Source organism: Mus musculus, chromosome 13, assembly GCF_000001635.26.
Source record: "Mus musculus strain C57BL/6J chromosome 13, GRCm38.p6 C57BL/6J".
Classification (NCBI taxonomy): Eukaryota; Metazoa; Chordata; class Mammalia; order Rodentia; family Muridae; genus Mus; species Mus musculus.
Genome location: NC_000079.6, coordinates 51,789,057 through 51,795,056, shown reverse-complemented (window position 1 = coordinate 51,795,056; position 6,000 = coordinate 51,789,057). Strand labels below are relative to the sequence as shown.

The 6,000-nt window shown below is 54.5% G+C and overlaps 1 protein-coding gene across 6 annotated transcripts in view; it reads left to right on the top strand.

Moving 5' to 3' along the window:
- Positions 1-1,378: 1,378 nt before the first annotated feature.
- The window catches only part of Sema4d (sema domain, immunoglobulin domain (Ig), transmembrane domain (TM) and short cytoplasmic domain, (semaphorin) 4D), a 108,150-nt gene continuing 103,528 nt past the window's right edge, over positions 1,379-6,000 (top strand). For all 6 annotated transcript variants that reach the window (NM_001378324.1, NM_001378321.1, NM_001378317.1 and 3 more), the window contains exon 1: positions 1,379-1,560. The gene's annotated coding sequence lies outside the window, so the exon portion shown is untranslated. The remainder of the gene's footprint in view (positions 1,561-6,000) is intronic.

Here is a 6,000-nt window from a genome sequence, read left to right as displayed (position 1 = left end):
AACCGACCCTCCTCTGGTTGGTTCTACTGTTTTGACCTCTAGTAGGCCTATTGTGCTCTCTGAGCCAGCACTGACTGGCACACCTAACCTGAAGAAGCTTCCTGGTTCTTTCTAGGACCTTCTATCCTTTAGGAAGGGCTTGCTCAGTTTAACTGCTGTCAGCTGCCTGCCTTCCCAACAGCCTCATCCCTGCTGGAAGCCCCTAAGGGCCTTCTGGAATTCAGGAAGCCACCAGTCTGCCTAGAGACTGGTCTTGATCTATTTCTTGGTTCTTCCGGCAGGTTCATTAAGGAACTGGGTTTCCTTTTAGGGAGGGACTGTGTCTCTGGGCAGCACTTCCCACCTGGCCAGTTACTGTGTGAACTGAGGGTCACTTCTCCCTTCAAGGGCAGAAAAGGACATGCCCTGTGGCTGCAGTGTGTGTGTGTGTCTGTGTGTGTGTACCCATGCAATATGCCATGAGGTCAACCCAGGTGTTGTCCACTTAGTTTTAGGAGACAGGGTCCCTTACTGAAATCTGAGTCTGACTTCGGATTAAGTAAGGCAGGCTGGCTGGCCAGTGAACTCCATCCAGGGTTCCACCAATAGTCTCTGCCTCAACACTGGGATTACAACAAAGCACCACTGTCTGGGTTTTTTTTTAATCATAGGTTCTGGAGCACCAACCTCAGAAAGCATGTTAAGGACCTGGCTATGTCTACCCTTTGTACCAACCAACTTCGGAAGGCCCAGAATTAGTTAGAAATGTATCTCATCGGGAGCTGCATACAGGAAGCCTTGGTCCATGGGAAGAACCACCCACACCTTGCATTGAGAACCCCAAAGGGTCTATCCTAGATCATAAAGGTAAGAGCCCAGCATCTCTGGGGTCAACGCTGGTGACCCCAGAGCATGGGGCACAGGAGACTTTGGGGACCTGGACGAGCAGGCTGGATCATTAGGAGGCTGAAAGGATCAAAAGGCTCCTTTTGCTGGTAATCTCCTCTGTTTTCAAGAGACCAGACTTGGGTAGGAAAGAGCCCCTGGGGTCTGGACCATGGGGCTTTGGGGGATGGGGGACGGGGGGGGGGGGACACGGGGGAAGAGGACGAGGGAGTTGGATGAAAAGAGGAAGAGGTGGTGGAAGGTAAATGGGGAAGGAAAGGAAGGGAGGGAGAAAGGAAACAAGAGGGGAGCAGGAGAAAAAGACTGGGGTAGGTGAAGACAGGGGCGGGGCGCGGGAGGGCAAGGAAGAAGGGAGAGAGGTTGGGGTGAGAGGAGGGACTAGGAGGAAGGGGGAGGGGCGAAGGGAGGGAAGAGACGGGAGGGGGAGGGGAGGAGGCGGGAAGGGAGGGAGAGGGGGTGGGGCCTGCACGCTAGCCCCGCGCCCTCCTTCCCCACGCCGGCCTCCGCTCCCTCTCGCGCCGCAGCATCTCCGCGCGTCTCCCGGCCTCCCCGACTCAAGCTCCTGGCGCCGTTCGCCTCTGTCGTCGCTGCCACCAACGCCGCCGCCATTCTTGGCGCGGAGCTGGCCTGGCCAGCCCCCGCCGAGAGCCTCCGCGGGTCGGACGCGCGCTCCAGGTAAGCGACTGGGCCGGCGCGGGAGGAGCGCGCGCGGGGTTGGGCAGGTGCGCGGAGCGCGGCGAGCCCCCGCGGTAAACCTAGGAACCCTGTTGGAGCCTCTCCTGCGACCCCCTCGGGGCTCCCAGGATCCCTCTCCGAGCTTCTTCCCCAGGTTCTCCCACACCGCTAGGACCTAGTCTGCATTCCCACCTGGATGCCCCCGGACTCCCTCTGCGTTCGCATCAGGATCCTTTGGGTCCCCTCTGAGTCCCATCCGGATTCCTCACCCCCCTCTACATTTCCACCGCGTTTTCCAGACCCTCTCTGCAGTTCCACCCCAGCCCGGATCTCTCTCCGGCGTCCCTTCCCTAGCTCCCGCCAGGCCCTGGCAGGCAGGTGGCTGGAGCAGGGACACGGGACAGGCAGCGGATGCGACTTGACCAGCCAGGCCCTGCACGCTGGGACCCCCGGGTGCTGACTCCTTGATCGGTGCCTCCCAGGTCAGGCCCGGTGCCCGTAGCCGGGCTCCCAGCCCCGGCCTAACCAGCTTCTATTTCGGTCTCCCAGGCCTTGGCTCGGGTGCACCGGATGTGGCGCGGTGCACTCAGACAGGTGCGGCCGCGGTGAGGTTGCCACCGCCGGGCAGTGGGCACTGCAAGGCGGTGGCTTCCTGGAAGATTCGGGCTGCGTTATTCTAGAACCGCCCGGAACCACCACCAGCTTTAGCTCGAGCTGCACCTGTTGCTGGCGCCCGATGATTTGCAGGGGGCTGGTTCTGTTGGGGCTCAGCCAGTTATGGCTTGGGGAAAAAAATCAGCCAAAAAACAAAACAGCGCTGAGCACGTAGCTGCCCTCTATATGTTTTCTGTTTAGTCTCTCTGTGGGTGAATGTGGAGTTTTGGCTTTCAATGAAGCATGTGGTGAAGGCCTGCCCCTACATACTGGGTCATTTGCCACATGAACTTGTCCTGCTTTTGTTTTGAAAACCCTCACTGTGTGGAGCACAGCCCAGGCCCGTGGGTGGCCCAACCTCTCACTGGACTGGGGGCCTGTAGCCAGCCATCTGACCCAGCTGTGGGTCTACCAGGCGCTACCAAACGGAAGTTTCCTTCCCAGGAGGGTGAAGTGACACCAGCGGTCTGTCACTTCATATGTGCCCCTGGCGTCTGACTTGTCTCTTGTCTGCCCAGGCAGGCAGGGTTATTTGGGAATGTTTACAGTGTCCCAGAAGCAGGCAGTCTTGGGCAGAGGTGGGGGTAGATCCCGGTAGCGACTATAATGGCCTGATTGTCATTTTGACCGTTGCTGTCTGTGTGCATCACGTCAGAGCGATCATCTGTTGAGAAGCGGAATGGATAGAATAGTGAGCAGGGATGTTGGTGTGGGCAAAGCTTGTCTTTCCTGACCATAAGACTCAGTTAGGTCTGGCTGGTCCACACAGCAAGTAAACCAAAGAAACAGACACACGTTGCCTATACCAGTTGTGGCATTGCCGTTCTTGCACGATGGATGTGCGACCTGGAGCCAGGGCAAGAGTCAGAGGCTGCCTTCCTGTGATGGGCTTGTTTAAGTCTGTCCTTTGAAATGGAGCTGCGAAGTCCCTCTGTCTATAGACTCCAATGACTTCTGGCTGTCATTGTGTGCCTTACAGAGACTCCTCCCCAGTGGTTGGAGTCTTGGCAGGTGGCTGCCTGCCCTGGACTGAGGGATGAGGTGCCTGGTGTGGACCGTGCTGCCTCAGGAATCCAGGGGGTCTGGGGCCAGGGCAGTGTGTCTGGTGACATCATCCACTTGTGGACAGTTGCTTCTCTAGGCTGTCTTTTATGGACAGTGTCCAAGGAGGCCTTTCCCACCCCAGGCATGGTGTGTGGTGGGCCAGGGCTATGGGAATGGGTGCTAATGGACAGCATGATCAATAATGCATCTCAAAGATCAATGGTTTTCTTTAGCCATTTGAGGTGTTTCTAGAGGGAGCCTGCCCTGGGAGGGCTAGGAAGGCTGAGGAGGGGGACAGTTTCCTTTGATTCGATTATGTTTAGGGTGAGCTTAGAGCCAGGGACCCTGGGTTTGAGCCCTCCAGAACATCTTCACTATACCAGAAGAGGATTTGGAATTTCCTCATTGTTGTTGTTTAAAGCAAACTGTTCCCTCGAGTTTGGAAAAGATCTCCCTCAGGCTCTCTGTTCCCTAGGCACCCAGAGAGCCATAGCATGAGCTTGGTGGTCATGCCAAGGTGGTCTTGGGGGGAAAAAAACCCTGCTGCTAGAATTAGCCAACAGGGGGCAGATCCCCTCCCTTTCTTCCTCCCTTCTTCCCTCCCTCCCTCCTTCAGATGGAGCCCAGGTTGCTCTCTGACCTCCTGTATCAGCCTCCTGAGTGCTGGGATTACAGGTGTGGGCCACCACTACCCAGTTTACATCTCTCCAATGGTGCCGGTCCCAGAAGGTCCACTAGATGGTGAAAGGTACTGGTGAGAGGTACCCATGGGGTTTACCCAGGCTGAGGGGGAGGGTCCTTTTGGTTCTCTTGGCTAAGAGCCATCCCACTCTTGGCAGCTGCAGTATGAGCAACCCATCTCTGCAATCTCAGTTGAAGACGTGGCTGTCCCTGGGTGACTTGGGGTGTGGCCCAGAGCTAGGCTGGTCAGGCAAGGTCTTATGCACGTGTCGGGGAGAGGTTTGCTGGACCACGGTGCAATTCTCTTGTCTGGAGGACATGCAGAAAGAGGTGGCAATCTTGTAGGAGGTACAGGTTAACCTGGTCTGTCAAGGGGTGACCGGAAGAAACATAGAAAGAAGTGGCAATTTGTTAGGAGATATGAGTTTCCCTTGTCTTTCTAGGGGTGAGCTGCTGGGCCTTCCCCAGAACAGATACCAAGGAAGGGGATTTGGGGGAAGAGCCAGGTGTGGCTGTTTTGCTCTTGGGACCTTGCTTTCCAGCTGTGCTCTTTCCTGAGTCCCTTTTGTGCTCACCTGGGATGCCACATCATGGCACATCTGTTGCTGCTGACCCAGGCCTGGACAGCAGCCGTACTTTCTTTATTTCTTGCAGGGGGCTTGTAATTTGGTTTAAACTCTCACACACTGCCCGTGAGAGCCCGGGTTGCGTATTTTTTCTGAATGGCTTCTGGAAGGCACTTGTAGATTGCAGGCATCCTGAAGCCTCTAACAGGAGTCCCTGACAGAGCTAGGCCGTGAGACAGACATTTGCTACATGAACAATGGTATGGTACGAGGGACTTTTTTTAATGACCACCATGTGGTTGTTGTTACCAGGGGTGCACAGGGTGCTAAAGGATGCTTGGGATCTGCGTTGTCGGATCAGGGAGGGGTCTGGGTGAGCGTCCCTGAGCTCATTACTCTTTTTCTGGCTTCTGTTGTGTACCATTGAAAGTACTCCATAATTAAAAGTTAATAGTTGAGGGCCAAGTGGATTGCTTACATGAAGCAGCTGCGTAAGGGTTTACTCGAAACTTCCAACCTTCCGTGCAGTGCATTGAGTCATCCTGTTTACACAAGTGGGCACTTATGCATGGAAGTGGTCTCCTACGTGAATATAGACAGCACCGTTGTGTCTTCGAGGATGCCCCCCAGAGGTTGAGTAGGTAATGGTGGTAGGGGGGCATCTCATGGACCAGGGTCAGGCACGTTGAAGTTAGTGGGAATGTGGGCACAGGGGTGACTGTCTGCATGTATGTGCCAATGTGTGTGAGTAACGGAGTCAGCGTGTAAGTCTGTGATGGTTGTGTGAAGATATCAGATGGACAGGGTAAAAGTGGAAGCCTGTGAATTGTTGTGTGTCTGTGTGTGTGTTAGGGGACGTGTGAGCATGTGTGCAAACTTGTAGTGTGACTTGTGGTGTGGAAACATCTTCTATGTTTCTTTGGCCACTTTGTGTTGCCAAACCTCATTACTGTGGTGTTTGGGGTCATTTTTAACTAAAGTAAGGCGTAGCTGAACTGTCCTGTGGGGTGGAGTTGATCTGGGCACTGATGAACGTGAGTAACCATTGGCAAGTGGGACACACTGTGTGGATACTCTGGAGAAAAGGAAGGCAGACAGTGCCGGTGGGGTGGAATTGTGTGTAATTTAAACCTTATGAATTATTTATTTCTGGAATTTTTTTATTCAGTATTTTTGGACTGTAATTGACTGGAAACCGAACCTTTAGAAAGCAAAAGATGAAGGATGTACTGTTCTGTGGATCTCCGTTGTGTGTCTGTGCTTTGCCTCTGCACTGGGGGCTCTGGAGGCTTATGTGAGTCTTGGGTGCCAGTGCTCGGAGCTCTTTAAGGCTGAAGGGCGCTTTTTGGGTTGGCAGTACTGTGGTTGGTTTGCTCATCTCTCGGTAGATGTTTGGATTGTTTCCTGTTAAAGGGTTAGGAGCTAGAACTTTGCAACAGAAGGGCAGATAACCTGCAAATAGAAGCACATGGCCAGCCAGCCAGTGTCATTAGTC